The sequence below is a fragment of the Phascolarctos cinereus genome, unplaced genomic scaffold (assembly GCF_003287225.1).
Source record: "Phascolarctos cinereus isolate Bilbo 61053 unplaced genomic scaffold, phaCin_HiC Scaffold_726;HRSCAF=1367, whole genome shotgun sequence".
Classification (NCBI taxonomy): domain Eukaryota; kingdom Metazoa; phylum Chordata; class Mammalia; order Diprotodontia; family Phascolarctidae; genus Phascolarctos; species Phascolarctos cinereus.
The window spans coordinates 4,425,342-4,447,128 of record NW_027556098.1 but is presented as its reverse complement, the minus strand read 5'-3'; the positions used below and the strand labels follow the sequence as shown (position 1 = coordinate 4,447,128).

The 21,787-nt window shown below is 39.7% G+C and overlaps 1 long non-coding RNA gene across 1 annotated transcript; it reads right to left on the bottom strand.

Moving 5' to 3' along the window:
- Positions 1-2,443: 2,443 nt before the first annotated feature.
- LOC144454333 (uncharacterized) lies at positions 2,444-19,989 on the bottom strand. The gene is made up of 4 exons (XR_013482725.1): positions 19,765-19,989; positions 10,569-10,654; positions 3,352-3,474; positions 2,444-2,754 (listed from the first exon to the last, which is right to left on the bottom strand). It is a non-coding gene; the product is annotated as an uncharacterized LOC144454333 (long non-coding RNA).
- Positions 19,990-21,787: the final 1,798 nt, after the last annotated feature.

The window sequence follows — 21,787 nt, the reverse complement described above, 5'->3', positions numbered from 1 at the left end:
CCCCAAATGGGATCGCAAAGAGTTGGACAGGACTGAAAAATGATTGAACAATGGCAAAAAAAATACTATAAATAAGAATTATTTTATGGATTAAACTAGATGGCCTCTGTGGTCCCTTCTAGTTCTCATATTCTGTGATTCTGTCTCAGATGAAAAAGTATCCCTTTTACTTTCTGTTTTGTTTTGGTTTTTGAGGCAATTAGTGTAAAGTGACTTGCCCAGGGTCACACAGCTAGTAAGTGACAAGTGTTTGGTCTGAGGCCAGATTTGAACTCAGGTCCTCCTGATTTGGGGGCTGGTGCTCTATCTATTGTACCACCTAGCTGCCCCCACCTTTTTACTTTCTAAGGCTAAACCTACCACCGCTCTTGGTCCCATCCTCTGGGACCCTACTTTATCAATTACTGTTTTTCTTACATCTCTCACCTCTTTCTCTCTATTTCTACTTCCTAATCTCTGTTAATAGCATCACTATGCTCCCAGCCACCCAGGCTTGAAATCTGTTATCTTTAATTCTTTCTTCTCCTTTGCCCCAGTAATCAAATAAATTACCAAATCCTATCAGTTTCTACCTCTGATGTATTTTCCATGCCTTCCCCTCTTCCTTTCCATTCCCACTGCTACTGCCTTAGCTCAGACCCTCACTTGTTCCTGCCTGTTACCCCAAGAGCTTCTTAGAGAGTGTCTTTACCTTTGGTGCCTCTACCTCCAAACCATTCCATAAACCACTTCCTAAAGCACAGTTGTGATCGTGATACTTCCTTGCTCAAAATGCCTCAATGGCTTCCAATTGTCTATAGAATAATGTCCGAACTCTTTGAGATCCTCTGTTCTCTGGCTCCCAACCTGCCTTTCCAACTTCATACTATTCTCTTTCAAATCCTTTGCTTTCCCATCAAAATGAGCTGCTTGCCACTGCCTGAACAAGTCTCTGTATTTTCTTGCCTTTTTCTTTCCTCATCCTGTTGCTTCTACCTAAAACTCTCTTCCCCACCATTACCTCACCCTTCAGAATCCTACTAATTATTCAAAGCCCAGATCAAATAATAGCTCCCAATTATTAATCTACTACCTTCTGGTTTGCCATTAACTTTCTTCACTACAACTTGTCAGGTAGATGATAGAAAGGGGTAGGTAGGGGAACAAGGGAAGAGAACAATTATTTATTAATTGGCTGCTTTGTGTCAGGCACCGTGTTAAACACTTTACAAATATTTAATCCTCACAGAAACAACCTTGAGATGTAGGTGTTGTTTTTATCCCCATTTTACAGTTGAGAACACTGAGGCAGAGAGTAGTTAAGTGACCTGCTCAGAGTCAGCTAAGTATCTGAGGTCAAATTTGAACCACATTCTTTCTGATTGCACATCCAGCTCTCTAGCCACTGAGCTACATAGAAACATCAGAATCTCCATTTTACAGATAAGGAAAGTGAAATTCGGAGTTAAGTGACTTCTTCAAAGTCTCACAGTTAGTATCAAAGTCAGAACTTGAATCCAGACCATCTCAATCCATGACCAGTGCTCTTATCATCTATCTACTAAACATATCTTACTAATTCAAGTGGTGGCCCAACTGGAAGCTCCTTCTCCTTCCTCTGTCATGGTATTTTGTTTGAACTTATCACGTGTGCCATAATCATTTCTGTGATTGTCTCATATTTCTAGCCAGACTTCAAGTTCTTAGAAGGGCAGGGATCATCACTGCAGCCATATCGTCTTGTCTGTCATTAATTACATGTAGCCAAACACTCTCTCCAGGCACCTAACACAGGGCATTTCATATGTAAGTTTTGTTTTTTTTGTTTTTTTTTTAACTATAAATCGTTCAGTTGTGTCTGACTCTTTTCAATCCTGTGGGCCATGTTGTCCATGGGGTTTTCTTGGCAGAAATACTGGAGTACTTCCTTCTCCAGTGAATTAAGGCACATGGAGGTTAAGTGACTTGCCCAGGGTCACACAGCTAGTAAGTGTCGAAGGCTGGATTTTAGCTCAGTCTTCTTGACATCAGGCCCAGTGCTCTATCTACAGAGCCATCTACCTCCCTTTAAAATACTGAATAAATATTTGTGGAATAGAATGGAATGGAATGTGTTTCACTGTAACGAAACAGGCAAACTGAGCCAATGTCCAGATATAATTAATTCCTGTGAAAATCTGATTAGTTCCAAATCAAATGTAAAGTCCTTTGATCTATTGGGGTTTCCGAATACTAAAGGATGAAGTCCTGATTAAGCACATAAAATTGTCTAGGAAAATAAAAGCGTAAGGACAAAATGCTAAATGAGTACAATCCCTTAATAGAGCACCAAGTCCAGTCCTGGGCCCCATGACGTTAGAAGAATTTCAAGAGTTCAGGGGGAAAACAAAAACAAAAACAAAGAATGACTTAAAACTAAAAACTCTTTTAAAAAAAACACGAAAAGAGATGAGTTTATTTGGCCTAGAAACATGTTTTTTAAAGCAGACCTCTGGTTTTACCCCCATAGGGAGCTCCCAGTGAGAAAATTCTTCTGCCAATGTAGGTCAAGATGAACTGCACAATTTATAATATTGAAGAGTCACCTGTGGCTCTACAGTGTTAAGTGACTTGCCCAGGGTCACACAGCCAGCATGCATCAAAGGAGGGAGCTGAGTCCAGGTCTTTCTGACTCAGAGGTAAGCTCTTTTCCATTATGACACACTACCTCTCTCAGAGAAGCATTGAAACATGGAGCCATTATTAACTACAAGATGGTGTCCAAATATTCTCCATCTGTAAATGAGAGAAATTGGGTTCAAACTGAAGCTTGGAGGTTTATGACTGTCCAGGGTATTCCAAAAGGTTTAGTTCCTAAGCCATGTTGTTCAGTTATTTCTGTTGTGTCTGACTCTTTATAAGCCCATTTGGGGTTCTCTTGGCAAAGATACTGGAGTGGTTTGCCATTTCTTTCTCCAGCTCATCTGACAGATGAGGAAATTGAGGCAAACAAGGTTAAGTGACTTGCCCAGGGTCATACAGTTAGTAAGTGTCTAAGGCTGGATTTGAACTCAGGTTTTCCTGACTCCAAGCCTGATGTCAATCAACCACACCACCCAGCTGCCCCTACCTAGGTGTTAGTACATTTTTACTTTAGTAAAAGCTTTAGTAGCTAAGACTTTTGGTACATCCTGTAATTTTTGAGGTATTTTTCAACATTCCAGGTTATAAACAGGGGAATAAGTTGCTAAGGTAGACCTTCTTTCCTCAAAGAGTCTTTAACTGAAAAAAGTTTCATGGTCTTTGTGAGTTGTGTGACCTCAGCCAAATCATGCGACCTCTCTGTGCCTTCATTTCTTCATAGTTAAAACAAGTAATAACATTTATGCTTACCTAGCAGGCTTGTTCTGAGGCATTTGCCTCAGAACCTTGAAGAATTGAGAGTTGCTGGTGGAAATGTAGTAGAAGTTGTCGTAGCTGTCTTCATCCAAACAAGGAGTGTGGCTATGATAACCTCTTCAGGTTCATCGTGGCCATAATTGTAAGGAAAAAAAAATCAAAACAGAAAAAAACACATGAAGAACAAAAATTAAATGATGAAAATGAAGATAGCTCACAGTCATGTGATTCCTGAGGGAACAAGGGCTTGATCAATAGAGCTCTGAGGATGGAGTTCCATTGTCCAGACCACTTTATGGCAAAATGACTGATAAAGAATCCATTAGCAGGGGCAACTAGGTGGTGCAGTGGATAGAGTACTGGCCCTGGAGTCAAGAAGACCTGAGTTCAAATCAAGCCTCAAACACTAGCTGTGTGACCCTGGGCAAGTCACTTAACCACACTTGCCCCCCCCATAAAGAATCCACTAACTATTATGTGCCTTTACTCAAGACATCTTATCTCCCTAAGTCTCAGTTCCTATAGCTGTAAGCTGAGAATCTTAATGTAATAATAATAAAATGTAATAATAAATGTAAAAATGCTTTGTAAAAAAGTAGAACACTTTTATCAAAGGAGAAACACTATATTGTATAAGTGAAAGATGACAGAAATATCCCCCAAATGGTCTTGAAACTTTTAAATGGTAGTCAAAAAAGGAAGCCAGAAAGGATATATTTATGGGAATTTAACTTAAAATGTAGATGCAGATAAAAAGAGAGATAGAGATGGATTATACTTAAAAGGCTATGGACCTGGGGGTAACCTGCCCATCAGGGAAGAACATATACACACACATTTATTCATTCATTCATATACATATTTTTTCTTGGACAGACTACTTGACTCCAGGCTGACCACAGGAACCCACATCGACATATTCAACTCATTTCAATTGAATAAACATTTAGTAAGTGCCTTCTATGTTCCAGACACTTTGCTAAGGCCTGGGGATACAAAAAGAGGTAAAAGACAGTCCATTCCCTCAAGGAGTTTACAACCTAGTGATTGTAAAAATTTGTATATCTACCACATGTATTTCATTCCAGAATTTATTCTTTTATTAGTATGGACTTTCTCTCCCCTAATAGAGGGCTATTCCCTCCTTTCCACTGTCTGGGAAGAACAATGGCAATGAACAGGTAAGATACTAATGCAAAAAAAAAGAACACACCATCCCTTATCCCCACTGCAACCAGCAGAGGCACAACTCCTGGGTAGATCTAAGGCAGAAGAGCACCAATATCTGGTGTAATAAGTGACTCTGGAAAAGTGAATTCCCAGATTGTTGGAACTAATGGTCACAGATTCAAATGTTTCTGTTTTGTTCTTTTTTTAATAAAATTATAAACTTTGTGCTTGCAGGTAGAGAGTGTATCTAAGTATAATGCAAAGGTACAGAGAGTTTCCCAGGTTTCCTATATGAGGGCTATGAGCCAAGAAAAGTGAGAAAATTCCCAAAGCAAACTTAGGTGGTATAGTGGATAGAATTCTGGGTCTGAAGTCAGGAAGACTCATCTTCTTGAGTTCAAATCCAGTCTCAGACACTTACTAGCTGTGTAACCCTAGGCAAGTCAATTAACCCTGTTTGCCTCAGTTTCCTCATTTGTAAAATGAGCTGGAGACGGAAATGGCAAACCACTCCAGTGTCTTTGCCAAGAAAACCCCAAATGGGGTCAACGAAGAATTGGACAGGACTGAAAACAACTGAACAACAACAACAGCAACAACAAAAAAAACCAACACAAAACAACAATGCAGAGAGTTTCCCAGGTTTACTATATGAGGGCTATGAGCCAAGAGAAGTGAGAAAACTACCAAAGCAAACCTAGGCCCTTTATACCATGGGACTGTCAAATACAAAGACTGTGTGTATAATATGTGTATGTATATGTTATGTACGAATACATGTATATGTGTATCTCTACACACATATACATGTATGTGTATTGTGTGTGTGTGTGTGTGTGTGTGTGTGTATGTGTGTGTGTGTGTAAGCAGCATATAGAGGGGTAGCCAGGTGGCACAATGGATAGAATTCTAGATCTGGAGTCAGGAAGACCTGAGTTTAAATCTGACTTCAGACACTTACTAGCTGTGTAACACTGGCTAAGTCCCTTAACCTCTGTTTGCCTCAGTTTCCTCAAGCACTACATCCCAGAATTATTGTGAGGATCAAATGAGATCATAATTGTAAAGCACTTAGCACAGTGTCTGGCATATAGTAAATGCTTTTAAAATGTGGATATTATTGCGTAGATACATGTTACAAAACAAAAACAAGCAAAAACTGTGCTCTAACAAAAGAATTACAAATGATTGTGCAAGTATATTAAAAAGAGGAAATTCTACCAACACTATTACTGTCTCCCCATATGATTCCTGTCTGATTTTTGCAAATATCATTTTACTTAATCTGTTGTCTCAGCTTGTTACAAACCATTGTCTTGAAGGAAATAATCTCATTGTTTCCTGCAATCAAGGCGATACTAAAATGAACTTTGATACTCTTTTTTACAAACTGGCAGATGATGTACAAGCGAACGACAGGTATTAAACAGATTTGAATTAATTAAATTTGAATTTAAGTGGGCCCATAATCATGAGAAACATAGATATGTCAGAACTTGGAGCACTCTTAACATGCTGCCTCAAAAGTGTTGCACCGTTCTGATTTCCTTGGTTTTTGTATTCTTTTCACCTTCGCTGACCTTGAAACCTGGTGGTTTCAGTAAAGAGAGGAGCCTACTTTACATGTTAATAACTTACTCCACCCTTACAGGTTGCTCACCTGCAAAGAGGGCATTCTGACTCACTGGATGGACCCTCCCAGAGACCTTTGAGACCCTGCTTTAATGAACAACAAAGGAATGAAGAAAGTAGGATTTGTGACTCAACCCAGGGCTCAGAATAACTAATCTTAATCCTTTGTGTAAAAAGTTTTAAGTACCTTAGAATTAGTGGGTCTTGCTGTTGGATCCACAGTTTCTAATGGAATTAAGTGAGAACCAATCAGTTTGATTTCTGAAAAATAACAACGACACCAAACAACCCAGAATAGATCAATTATTTGGATATGATAAATGCGCTGGTTAGTTGAACATTCAATTCAACCAACGTTTATTAAGCACTTATTATGGACAATATATGGGGCAACCAGTCAGAGCAGCTAGAGTGCTACGCTTGGAGTTAGAAGACCAGAGTTCAAATACCATCTCTGACACTTATTAGCTACACAATTCCTGGGCAAATCCCTTAACCTCTATGTGTTTTAGGAAATTTGCTAGGACTTATCTAGGATCAGAGATACAGAACTTTAGGGACTCAAGGACCTCCAGTTAAGAGGGATTCTTAACTGGACCATCTTCTGATGATCTGATAAATTATATATATATATATATATATATATATATATATATATATATATATATACACACATATATATATACATACATATATATACATATATATGTATATATATGTATGTGTGTGTGTGTATATATATACACATATATATGTATATATGTGTGTGTGTGTGTGTGTGTGTGTGTAATATTTAAAATATATAAAATAAAATGTATAGAATTTATATAGGAAAGCTATTAGATTGAAATAAAATTATCAAAATATTTTTTAAAATGTTCATGGATCCCAGATTAAGAATTCCTGATTCTAGATGAATCCTTTCATTTTACAGGTAAGAAAAATGAGGTCCAGGTGAGTTGATTGTATTGCTCAATGTCACTCAGGTAAGAAATGTCAGAGGTGGAATTTGAACCCAGTTCTGATTACAGAGCCTGTTCTTTTCTACTATACAACAGTCTAATAAGTCAGAGATTACAGTCTGGTAGCAGGAATTCCTACAACAGGAATTCCCACCCCATGATGATGGAATAACCTTTCCTTCTGAATTTTGGAATGTACGATGGAATATACCAAGAGCATTGTATGAAGGCAGAGTAACCTTTGGGCACCAGTGTGAACTGCATTTGTCCAATCATTCTCAGTTGGAAATACTGAACACAGTAGACCAATTAGCTTGTATCCTACAAGTCCTGAATTAGGCATCAAACATTCAACAAATAAATGGTTCCCTTTTACATCCCAAGCACTGTGCTCTTAATTCAATTCAACAAACATTTGACTTTCTTGAGGTTCTTTGATCATGATTCTCTAACTTCCATTTCTGTGCCTTTGAAAAGGCTATCCCCCATGCCTGAAATGTACAACTTTAGAGGCATCTTGGCGGTTCAGTGGATAGATAGAGATCTGGAACTGGAGTCAGGAAGAAGACCTGAGGTCAAATCTGTCCTTAGACACTTACTGTGACCCTGGATAAGTTATTAGAACTCTGTCTGTTTCAGCTTCCTCAACTGTAAAATGGGATTAAAAACAGAACCTACCCTGCAAGGTTACTGCAAGGATCTGGATCATCTAGTTCTGCCCCACACTCATAACAAGTCACCATTCAGCCTTTACATAAAGACCTCCCATGAAGAGGACAACCACTACTTCCTTGAGGCAGCCTGTTCTGCTTCTGAATAACTCTGATTTCTAAGAAGTTCTTCCAGCATCAAGCTTGTTTGTAGCTTCTCCTCATTACCTTACAGTTAATTTGTTTGCCTCAATCCACTGGAGAAGGAAATGGCAAACCACTCAGTACCTTGGCCCAAGGAACCCAAGGAGAATTGGTCTGATCTCTCTAATACTACAAATACTTGAAGGCAGTTATCATGGTCCCCCGTCTCCTCTTCTTTAGACTAAATCCCATTTCCATCAACCAATCCTCATATGATTAACAAGGTGGAAAATCTCTTATTATCCTGAGTCCTCATAGTCCCAGAGAAGAGGCTTTTTTTCCCTGAAATTGAAACAAGTTTATGGTAATTTCATAAACATTACCTACCCACTGAGCTCAGCCTTTAAGAGAGAAGTCAGATACAGAGGCTGAATGGACAGAGAGCTGTCAGGAATAGAACTGAAACTCAGGAAACAGTTGTTACTCTGATAGTCCAACGAGATAGCAAGGTACCACGTGCGTCAGGGCCCTCGTTCTAGATGGAGACACAGAAGGAAAAGAGCGAAGAAAGCTCTTCCTAATGGAGAGGACTGAGAGGGAGAAGAGAGACCCACAGATGCAGAGGCACCAAGTAAATAGGAACCCAGAGAGAGGCCCACTCACCCATACAACTTATATAAGGCCCCATATTTCCCCAGGAGCTCCAAACAGAAATGTGCAAGGACAGAAGGCTCTGTAACCAGGTGAAAATATGAAAGGGAAGAAGTATCAGCACAATAGGAAAATACCATGTAGAAGAGCAACCAGGACCTATTCCTTTGCTGGTACTGGGCTGTGTAGGTACCAAGGGAAGGTGGGACTTATCAAGAAAGCAGGGTTATAATTTACACTATAATAAAAACACTGCAAAAATAAATTCACATGAAGACCAGCCATGATTGCAGAGGACTGATGGTAAGACAGGCTATCTACCTCCTGACAGATGGATGCTGGACTCAGGGTACAAAATGAGATATATATGCTGGGTATGGCCAATGAGCAACTCTTTTGTTCATTTATGTGTGAGATATACATATATATATTATATATATATACATATATATATACACACACATGTATACATATGTGTGTATATATATATACGTATATATATATATACACACATGTATACATATGTGTGCATGTATAAGCAAACAAGTGTTTAGTTTTTCTTTTTCTTCCAGTGGAAGGTGGAGGGGGTTAAAATAGAGCTTGTTAACAGAAAACAATTTTTTTAAAAAAATTAAAGGAAAGTTCTTGGACTCCCTATCATTCCCAAATTCTTTCCCACATGGAGGTTACAGGACTTTATCTCTCTCTCTCTCTCTCTCTCTCTCTCTCTCTCTCTCTCTCTCTCTCTCTCTCTCCATATACATACATATAAACATAAACATATATGGCAGTTAGGTGGCTCAGTGGATAGAGAGCTGGGTCTAGTTTCAGGAAAATCTGAGTTCAAATCCAGCCTCAGATACTTACTAGCCACGTGACACTGGGCAAGGTACTTAATCTCTGTTTGTCTTAAACCACTGGAGAAGGAAATGGGCAAACTACTCCAATGTCTTTACCAAGAAAACCCCGGTATGGTCCATGGAGTTACGAAGAGTCAGACATAGTGAACAACTGAACAAATATACATGTATACACTCACAAACACACATGTATAGCATATACACACATAAATGTGTGTATATACATGTATATGTATATGTATATGTATATGTATATGTATATGTATATGTATATGTATATGTATATGTATATGTATATGTATATGTATATGTATATGTATATGTATATGTATATGTATATGTATATGTATATGTATATGTATATGTATATGTATATGTATATGTATGTGTATGTGTATATACATGTACATGTACATATACATATACATGTACATACGTGTGTGTGTGTGTGTGTGTGTGTGTGTGTGTGTGTGTGTGTGTGTGTGTACATACACAGAGGACTTGGAGAGACATGGATTTTGCTTCACTCTCTATTGACCATGAATTCCTTGCCCTAGGAGGGAGGTTATAGTCAAGACATATGAGTATGGATGATTGTAAAGGTTCACGAAGAAGACCCCACATGGGGAGAAAAAGAGTCAACTCCTGATGTAATCAGGGGAAATGCTAGGTGGAGTGCATAAGACATACAGATATTGAGAATCCTTCAAGACCGAACCCAATCCATATGAGGCTAGAGCCTTAGATACTGGGCCACAGGTTACATTCCCTTTGCTTGATTATTTCGTTTGTCGTCCCTGACCCTGAACTCTCACTCAAATGAACTCTATCCTAATTCTTTAATTAGAAAATCAGAGCCTTTTCTTCTGACAGCATCATCAGACAACCACTTGATGCTTCCCTGAACACGGGAGCCCTCACCTATGGACTAGTTTCTTTGGCATAAGAAATTCAAGCTAGTTTTCTAAACCCAGCCTCCAAAGAACAGTTTGTATAGTCTAGAGGACCAACCTACCCTAGAAGGCTGTCCTCAAAGTAGTGATGCTGGGTTCATACCAACCCCTTACTGTGATCTTTTATAGTCTGTTATTGAAACATTTATTTCTTGTATCCTGGGAAAGCCTAGTGCCCAGTTTTATTACCTGAATCTGATGTGAGATACAAAAAGGATCACCGTGACGATGAATCAGGGCAGGTCTCAGCCCTCACACATAACCAAGTTCAACACCTAGAGGAAGGGAAAGAAAATAAATACTTGTCGATTAAAAAAAAATAAAGTAAAAGTTTTGGTTTTTTTTTAATTTTAGTGCCTGGTGCCAAATCTCAGCTGACTCTGTCAAATATTTCAGGGCAGTTTATACCAGAGACTCAGCAAAAAAGTATAGACTCAAACTGGACCCTTGTCACCCAGCCACATGCTCCACTGAGATGGATTTCCCCCATTGTATAGGTCAGTGAGAGGGTTACTACAACCAGGAAGAAAGGGCAATTGTTTTGTAGTGCAGGAAGGCAGCTTCTAATGAGAACCACAGCTTCCCTTCCCTCTTAGAGGCTGCATAGGGGCTGATAATAAAAGCAGAGATGGTCCAAGTTTCTGGGCTGTGGCTAAATCAGATGTCATTCTGGGACTGCCATCAAACATTTTGGAAGATCATTTTAGAGACAACTAGGTGGTGGTAGACAGAACACTGGGCCTAGGTTCAAGAAGATGTGGTTCAAATCTGCCTCACTAGCTGTGTGACCTTGGGCAAGTCACTTAACCTCTGCCTACCTCAGTTTCTTCATCTATAAAATGGGGATAATAACACCTACCTCCCAGGGTTGTTGTAAGGATAAGATGAGATAATATTTGTAAAGCTCTTAGAACAGTGCCTGACACGTAGTAGGTGCTATAGAAATATTAGTGATGATGATGATGAAGATGGAGTAAGAAAACTAAGTTAGATCTCTTTGTGGGAGCACAATTTAGTATCAGGGAGATGGTTATTTGAGTGGACTTCCCTGTGCATGTCTCTTTCTGTTTTTCTTTGTTCTGTGTGTCCTTGGTTAAAGTCTCATCCATTAAGCTGCCCTATAAACAAACGTCTTAGGCAGAGTATATGCCAGGGGGCTGGGCAGTGATGTCTCTGTTTCAAAAGGTCAGCAACAGTTGCATATTTGACTACAACTTCTGAGCCCCTCCCTATTCTCTCAAGCATGCCTTGCTGAGCAAGCAATAAATGAGGATATATAAAGCATGGGAGTATGGGTACTCCAAGAGTCAGGGTCTGCAGACTGAAGTCAGATACCATGCAGGTGGAGATATTCAATTGTCCCTCTTGGAACATGAGTGTGAAAAATGCCTCCAGCAATACCTGTGCTTTTTCAAAAGGGCATGAGGCTAGCACAAAGCCACAAATGGTACAATACAGGTACATTCTGGGGGCACATAGGCTCCTGGGGGATAGCCTGGTACTGTAAGCATAGTTTTAAAATATTGTTCCTATGGAAAAATGCTTTCCAAGTTCAAAGCAAATAATTTTCAAATGAACACAATTCATTCACAAAACGGTCTGATGGCATAGTTGGATTTGGGGAAGTCTAAGAGACCTGGGTTCAAACTCTACCTCAAACACATGCTGGCTGTGTGAGGTCAGTAAATAACCTAACTTCTCAGTCTCCTTATCTATAAAATGGGGATAGTAATGGAACCTATTTGCCAAGGTTGTAATGATCAAAGGGCATATCATATCAAAAGTACTTAGCAAGCCTTAAAGTGCTATGTAAACACTAGGGATCATTATTGTTATTATTATCGTTCATAAGATGGGAATCTGCCTATGTGGTATAGAATTATGCATATGGTTAAAAGTGGTACCATTGAACTGAAAAAGGATATGGGCGTAGTAATGTTTCAAAATACTTAAATGTACCCTAAATACTATGGGGAAAAAACTATGAATAGTTTATTCAAAATGACTCATCTTAAATGTCCTGAGGTCTGGCTTCTTTTCAAATAATAACAGAATCTTGAGAGTTGGAGGGGACCTTAGAGGCATCCTCTCCGGTCTATATCTGATGAAGAATCCCTGCTACGACTTACCTGACAAGGGTTTATTTGGTCTTTACTTAAAGATCTCCAGTGAAGGGAAACTTTCTAAGGCAGTCCTTTCTCACACTTAGGAGGGGACAGTTTGGTTGAATGGAAAAGATGGCTGGATTTAGAGTCTGAAGACCTGCCTTTGAATCCCACCTCTTTCTCTTAGTATCTACGACCTCAGCCAAATCATTTTCCCTCTTCTGGCCTCAGTTTCCTTACCTACAAAAAACAGACTAAATGGCCTCTCTGGTTCCCTCCTTCCAACCAACTGCAAATGTATAACCTTATGAAATCAACTAAGGGATGGCAGTGTGGAAACAAAACCTTCAGTAGGACCCAGAACTGCCCTTTCAGAGGCAGAAGGTGGCTCTCCTAAAACAGAACCTAGTCGTGACTGACCAGACCCAGATATTCCTGCTTCAGCCTGGGAAGCCTCTGCCTATGTTCCTGTTGCCCCTACTCTAGGTGAATCCAGAGCACAAAGTCACAGTACAGGTCCAGTGAACTCTGGAATGGGTACCAGTTTCATGGATGGAGGATTTGTTCAACACCAGCATGAGCAATGAAGTTACTTCTCAAAGGGTGAATATATAGTATTATGAGCTCTCAGAAGTCTAAAAGGTGACTGGACCACTTCCAGCCTGTCAGGCTTGTAACTGTAATAATTTTTTTAAAAAAAACATGAAACCAAGAAGAAATGTGAGAGGATACCCACCCACCTCACTTCTCTGCAAAAGTGAGAGGTCCACAGATTTGGTACATTGCACATATTTTCAGATGTTTTTTGATGTACTAATCAGTTATGCTGATTTTTATCTTTTTTCTCTAAAAAGTATTACTTTTATATGTTAGATGGATACATAGGATACATTTACATAGCCCAGGAAGGTAGCTATGTGACGGGAGAGTAGGGGACAGATGCTAGAGATCTTATGAGGGTAAGAACTGGCAAAATCTGGCAACTGATTGGATAAAGTGGGCTTTGAAAGAGTTGATGAGTCAAACACACTCCAGGTAAGTGGGAAGATAGCAGCACCCTAGGCAGTGACAGGGACGTTTTGGAGGAAAGATGATGCAGTGAGATTTGTGGAGGTCCCAGCCCACTCATGCTTGCTCATTCTGTTTGACTCTCTCTGTCCCATCTAGAGCAAAAAAGAGGTGGTGGAGGTGGGGGTGGTGGGAAAAGGGTGCAAGGGGCGGTGGGGCTCTTACTCACCAGTCACTGCCCTCAGCTCAGAACTCCCTTCTAGGAATACCTGCGCTGCACAGCCAGCTGAGGTAAGGAGGAAGGGCTGGGTAAATTTCCCCAATGGTGCCTACACAGCTGCTGCCGTGGGTGCCTAGCTTAGTGTTAGGTTACATTGCTCTAAGGGGCACATGCCAGCTCTAAAGGAACGAGGCAGGAAGATTGCCCTGCAGAGGGGAGAGTGTGTGAAAGTTTAGGGAATAAGAGAAAGTATGGTTCTATTGAGAAAAGACTACAACTGGCTAGAGAAGGGAGGCTTGATGTCTCCCTGATTGGTTAATCTTCCCACTCTCTTACTTGTTTGAGCACACACGCCTTGTTGGTCAAACCATGATCCTCTTGGGGTCAGTTCAAGGTCTCTGCTGTGGAGATCCTTGCAATAGATGACTTGTGGCAAGGACATAAACAACCCTCACAATGGCTACGATAACCAAATAAAATAAAACTTCACTGAAAGGCAACTGAACTCAGATAAAATGCAAGGACACTATCTTGGTTTCTGAAGCCAGAAAAGACAGTGTGCCTGTGCCTCTCAGTATGAACCAGTGTGGTTAGGGGTGGGGCAGATGTCAAGGAATACTTTGAATTGCAACTGTTACATGTAGCCAGATATGAACATGTTGTTCCTATCAGCTGGTTTTGCTGAATTATTGTTTTTTGTTTAAAGGGAAAGTTCATATGGACTGGGGTGGTGAGAGGGGATGGGAGCCCGGTGTTAATTATTGGTTAAATGACTAATATTAAAAAAAAAAAGATTCAGTTAAAAAAAAACTTAAAAACTGCCTTCTCCCATCACTGCTGGGAATTTAAGTCTATGGTTTATTTGCATGCTTTATGCAAATAAGGAAGTTTCTCTGACACATTGGTAAAAATTATGTTGAATTAAATGGCCTCTAAGGTCCCTTTCAGCTCTAGAGCTATGATCCTATGGGGAAAAAATAGAAACAGAAGAGCTATTCCAATATCAAAGGTATGGCACCCCTTTACATCATTTTCTAAAAATCTCTTTTGTTAATCTGTTTCAGTCACTTCCAACTCTTCATAACCCGTTTGGGATTTTCTAGGCAAAGATACTAGAGCGGTTTGCTATTTCCTTCTCCAGCTCATTGTACAGATTAGTAACTGAGGCAATGGAGTTAAATGACTTGCCCAGGGACACACAGCTTTAAGTGTGTGAGGTCAGATTTAAACTCGGGAAGATGAGTCTTTCTGACTCCAGGCCTGGCACTCTGTGCACTTGGCCACATAATTGCTCCAGTAATCTCTAGCTTTCTTCAAAGCTCAGCTCCAATGTTCTCTTCTACATAAAGCCTTTCTTGATCCCCCCCCCAGCTAGTGCCTCCCACAAAATGACATTCTTTCATTTATTTTGCACTTGTATATCTTTTTTTCAACATTCTTTTTGGAGTAATTTTTTTTTTTCTGCAAAAGGATGTAAGCTCCTCAAGGGCAGGAACTGTTTCATTTTTATCTTTGTCACAAGCACCTAACATAGTACCTTCCCTCAACTTTATTCATTTATTTATTAATCCACTCGTTTATTTATTTATTCATTCATCTATGTATGTATCTATCTTTCTATCTGTCTATATATCTATTTGCTGGACTTGTGATTTCATCCATATAGGGAGCTCCTGGTGAAGAACTTCCTCTACCAACATATTTTGACATCTTTTCTGCAATTTATAATAATAGCAAACATTTATACAGTGCTTACTAAGTGCCAGGCATTGTGCTAAGGGCTTTACAATTATTATATCATTTGATCTTCACAATAATCCTGGGAGGTAGGTATTATTATTATCCCCATTTTACAGATAAAGAAACTGAGACAAACAGAGGTTAAGTGACCTGCCCAGGGTCATACAAGCAGTAAACATCTGAGGCTGATTTTGAACCACCTAGTTGTCCAACTGAAGGTCTTGGAAATTTTCCTAGCACAAGTCAAAGGCTTCATAAAAGCTTATTGAATGATTAATTGGGGGAACCCCTCCCTACCATTGTATATGCCCTTTCAGAAAGAAAATTAGGCCTCCTTTGTCAGTAGTTAATAGTTTTTAGAACTTAGGCAACCTTGGCTGGCTGAAACTTTTCATGTTTGTACCTAAAATACAAAATCCACCTATCTTCAAAGTGAAACTCATTATACTTGACATGAAGTTTTCTCTGACTAGTCTAGTCCATATTGTCTTTCCCTTCTCTGACTTACTATCACATTTAAAATCAGGCCCACGTAGTATACAGTTATTCTTTCATTATTCTCTGCCCACGGTCTTGTCTTCCCAATTAAATGGTAAATTCCTTGAGGATAGGACCCATGTCTTATGTGTCTTTTGCATTTTACCCAAGGCCAACCTTTACCATGGTGGTGGGTACATGGCAATGCCTCAGTGAATACTCATTGATTAAAATCTTCAGTGGAACACCTATATTAATTTGAAGAGCGTAAATTAATAAACTAATGATTAGGAATTGCCACCATTTTGGCTCAGGAAACATTTATTAAACATTTACTATGTGCAGAGGACTATGGCAGCCTGGTAGAGATAGAAACTTGAAACAAGTCGTGGTCCATACTCTTATAGATCTAACAGTCTAATAACAAAGAAATATTACAAATACACAAATAACTCTAAAATTTAGGATGAAGAGGTAGAAATTTATGATTTATGAAATCATTTAATCCAACCCCTTTATTTTATGGATGAATAGACTGAAGCCCAGAGAGACAGACACACGTAGGTAGCAGAGTTGAACTTAGAACTCGGATCTTCTGACAGGAAATTTTTGTACTTTCCAGTCAACAAAAATGGAATAGCACAAGTGTAAATGAAATGTAAAGTGTTCTACAAGTCTGAAGCAGAAAAAGTTTGTTATGGTCTAATGTTATGGCCTAATTAAAGCCTAGGAGAGGCTTCCTGGAGGAGGCATTTGAGTTGGGAGTGGAAGAATAGATGGGAAATTGGGAAGGTGGAGGCTGAATTCTGGGATTAGGAAACCACGTAAGAAAGACCCTAGATGTCAAAACTATTCAATTGGTTTTGCTAGATCTAGTAGTATTTTCACCTAGATTTATGGAAGCTGGTAATTTGATTCAAATTCAGCTAGAACAAGAATGGAAAATGGTGTCTCTCATTTAGTATGGCTGCCTTGAGAATCTTGGGATGTTTTCAGAATTAACCAATACACTGGCTGCTTTCCAACACATAATCAGAGACATGCTAAGCATCTTTGGTCTGGATTATCTGGATAACTTCCTAATCTATTTGACAATAAGTACAAATAAGTACATAATGCACATTTACTAATTTTTACTTTACTTAGGGAATGTGACTTTTACAGGCAATTGAGAAACTGCTTAAGCTGATGGAAAACCACTGAATTCCCAGGCTTTGTTTTGCCACAAGGGGTCTAAAAAGACAAAGGCCAAGTGACTCTCAGGCTAAAGGGGCTGACCTTTGATTAGTTTATGGGAATTTTCCATCTCTGGTAACAGTTTTTAGATCATTTCTCCAACGTCATAGAACCCTTAACATATCAGCTACAGAGAAAAAATAATGGAACAAGCTAATGAAATAGGGACATACAATTATTGTAACAATACAATTATTACAATCATAGATAGAGATGAATGGGTCGTCTACAGCAACCCCTCCCTACCATATTTTGCAGTTGAAGAAACTGAGGCTCTGAAGGGTTAAATAACCTGACCAGGGTTACACTAGTAATGAGTTAAGTCAACAAGCGTTTATTAAGCACAGTTATATAGGTGTTGGAATCTGTGCCAGACACTGGATTCCAATCCCAGTAACTTTCTCTGCTGCACCAGAATGTATTTCCATTTTTTTACTTTGGATTACACACCTAGAATTGGAAGTATCCCCTTGTGGTTTTTCAATTGTGTCTGACTCTTTGTGACCCCATTTGGAGTTTTCTTGACAAAGATACTGGAGTGGTTTGCCATTTCCTTCTCCAGCACATTTTATAGATGAGGCAAACAGGGTTAAGTGACTTGCTCAGAGTCACATAGCTATTAAGTGTCTGAGACCAGATGTGAACTCAGGTCCTCCGTACTTTAGGCTGGGCACTCTAACCACTGTGCCACTGTGCCACTGTACCTACCCCAGGAAGCATCCGCAGGGGCCATCTAATCCATCCCCCTCATTTCACAGAAAAGAAACTGAGGTCCTAGGGAGTTTAAATGATTTACACAAGGTGCCACAGGTAGAAAGTGGTAGAACTGGGGCTTGAATACTGGTTCTCTGTTGCCAGAACAGCTGTTCTTTCTCCTATAATCATATAAATAGTAAGCAGGGATGTGTGAGTAAATGTTTAATAACCAGCTTCTCAAAAACATACTAAGTTTAATTTCCATTTTCTCCACTGTGATTCATAAGTCTAGACAAAGAACAAAACAATAAATTAAGCCATGGCTTGTAGCATTTACTGGCTTCCAAAGTATAAATGATCACAACTGAAAATTTAACAATATATTCTCACTAGCAGTCTTAGCTGGCTCCAGCACACCCCCAAGAATAAGTCTTAGAGGAAAGAGTCAAATGCAGGTCTTCTCGATTTCAAGTTTAGTGTTTTATTCCCCATATGAGGCTGCCCCTTAAGAAGATCCAAACCCTTGAAATGAGTTCTAACATTCCACTAAAATCAATACCTTAGATTTGTTCTCAGTGGCTGTTTGGCCCAAGAAAAAATGAGAACAACCAAAAAAAAAAAAACCAAAAAATTATTTGGCCCTTGAAAAAGGTCACATCACATGGTTAGACAAGCCATCTGTAATCATAATATTTATGGTTTCCTCCAATAGGCAGGTTTACATGGAGAAGGTTGCTATGTATGCATGGACAAAAAGCTTAAGCAACATCCCCAGGGTTACTGTAGTTATTTACACTCATAGAACAAACCTAGTAATAAAACTTCCTGGATATTATAGTAGATTTTCTAGTGTCACATTGGGAACCAGGTAATGGCAGGTTAAAAACTGAGACCATAAAATCAAACACATTATTTTATGGATCCCAAAGATGTTGGAGTTTTGAAAAGGCAACGTATGGGTCAGAGTCAGAGTAAGGCAAAGCAAGCAGTAGGTCTCGAGTGATTTGGATATAGAACAAGGAGGGCACATTTACAGGACAGTTGAGTAGGTACAACTACATTAAGGAAGCCAGAGTGTCTGAACTGTGGTTGTGACAAATTGCCATTGCAGGAAATGGGCTTGAAGACTTCATCAGTCAGTCTCCCACTCCAAGGCTTCCTCTAGTGGAAGGTGAGAATAAGAGACAAATGAGACCACTTTATGATGATGCAGTATGTTTTTTTGAAGATGTGCTATTCCTGAGCGGCTTTCCTGTGCATCTCTGTGCTCCCCTATGCTGTGTGTATTCTGAGAATATCTTATGGGTGAGTTTTACTGTACAATACCAAGAGCTCCCTCATAGACAACAGATGGTTTTGTGGTGTTGCTTCTCAATCATAAGCTTCAGTAGCAGCTACATCCTGGACAGGATTTGCTCAGGAACTATTCCCTGATTTTCTCAGGGGTGCTTGTGTCAGAAATCAGGGAAACCTGACAGAAGGTTCAAAATCTAAGAAAAAGACAGGGGCGCAGAGAATCAGAAACCTTGGTTCAATTTCCAGCTCCTCAGTTGTGTGTTCACAAATGTTACTGAGCCTCAATTTCCTCACCAGTAAACTATAAGGGATTGTAGTAGATGACTTATAAGGTCTATTGTAGCTCTTTAAGTTTTCTTAAAGATTCTATGATTCTGAGATCTGCAGAAATTGGAAGGGCAGCGAAAAGGCAGCAAAACACAACAAAACACAAACAAACAAAAAGCTCAACAAGAAGACAGATTCACAAGATGAAGGAAAATTTCGGTAACTAAAGCTCAGGCCATTACATTTATGCTTCTGTGTAGACAAGAGTCACTAATTCCCAAGGAAATTTAGTTGAGAAAATCTGGCTGAAGTAGGATATGAGAGTGGGGATAGAACTAACCTTTGATTTCACTGGTATTTCCCAGAGGAGAAAACTTCTACCAGTGCAGGTCATCAATTTCTCTGAGGAGCCTAGAATACTGAGAGTTTAAATGACTTGCTCACGGTTACAGAGCAGGTATGTGGCGGAGGTGAGATGTGGACCCCATTCTTCCTGGCTTTGAGGTCTGCTCTCTTCATTATTGTCTCCCTAGGGTGTGAGAGAGGGAGGGCAGACAAAGATACTTCCTGACAGCTTTCTTTTGGCTAATGTACCAGTGATGGTATAGTCAAAAGCAGCTTTGTCACAATGGCTCACTTTGATGTAGGCACAAATTATCAATCCAGAGGTGTGTTGAAGCTGTTATTGTTCAGTCATTTCAGCCATGTCTGAGTCTTTGTGACCTCATTTTGGGGTTTTCTTGGCAAAGATGTTGGAGTGGTTTGCCATTTCCTTCTCCAGCTCATTTTACAGAAGAGGAACTAAGGCCAACAGGGTTAAGTGACTTGCCCAGGGTCATATGGCCAGTAAGTGTCTGAGGCTGGATTTGAACTCAGGTCTTCCTGACTCCAGGTCAGGCATTTTATCTGTTGTGCCACCTAGCTGCCCTGTCTCAGTTGTGTCTTACTTTTCATGATCCCATTTAGGGTTTTCTTGGCAAAGATACTGGAGTAGTTTTCCATTTCCTTCTCCAGCTCATTTTACAGATAAGGAAACTGAGGCAAATAGGGTTAAGTGACTTGTCCAGGGTTTTACAGCTATTAAGTGCCTAAGGCCAAATTTGAACTCAGGAAGATTAGTTTCCTTGATTCCAGGCCCAGCACTGTATTCACTGGGCCACATAGCTGCCTAGCTGGGGCTAAACTGTCAAATTTTCAGTGTATTTACACTTTGGAAATTGCCAGATGCTACAATAAATAATCAAATCAGGTTTGACCTACTGTTTTGTAGATTATCTAGACTCAAGAAAGTGATGGAGAAAATGTTAATAACAGAAATTTAGCTTTAAGGTGTGTCATGCTTTTCAGAGATCTAGCTGTGAAATATTTACCAGCACACTCCTGCCAATAGCTGCGCGCACACACACACACACACACACACATGCGCAGTTATTTGCAATAGATCACCTCTACTGTAAGCCACCCACAGTCTATCTCAAAATTCTGGAAAGCACGCAAGATTTGGTGACTCACACTTACTGTGGTAACCCATCTGCATGACAACTGCCAGACCTAACAAATAAACTTGTGCATTAAACAGCAGCTGTGGTCTATAGCTCTATATGGTCAATATCATATCTATATTGCCAGCCATTGTTCCTCCTTCATTATCAAAGACGACCAATGACATTACACCTTGACTTGCAGATGAATTGGGTGTAAGTGAGGCAGAGCTGCCCAAAGTCATCAACCTTATTCTCTCTTTCAGAGTCATTGAAGTCCAGCAGCAAGACAAAAGTCAAAACAACTGGCAATGGCTGGGATGCAGTGGATGAACTCAGTCTTTGATGTCTGACCAACCTCTTGATAGTATGAATGAATGGATACATTGCCTCTCTCTGTCATCAATCTTTTGTAAGGATACTCCTAATTCCATGATCCTCTATCCCACCACATACTCTACAGATAGATCAAACTAGCTTGCTCACCACCTTTTGTATATATCCCAAACTTTCTTTGCTTCAGTTGCTCAGTTCCCTTTCCCTAGAATACCAATCCTTTTCCCTATTGCTAACCCCTCCTTTGAAGTTGATACTAGTTAAATCATGCAATCCAGATCCTAGTGATCATTATTTATTAATAATACCTCCCTCCAACAGGACATTTTCCTTCCTCAAAAATTTTGGTGCCTGGGACAGTCTTTCTATCCCAATTCCTGCCTTCACACTAGGGGACATTAAAACACATATTGGTGATCCTCCAAATATCCTCACTTCCTAGTTCCTCAATCTACTCACTTCCTATGACCTACTCCTACACCTTTAGCTACACATAGAGATATTCCTCTTCTTTCCTCCTCCTTATTGCATGTCACTCAGACAACT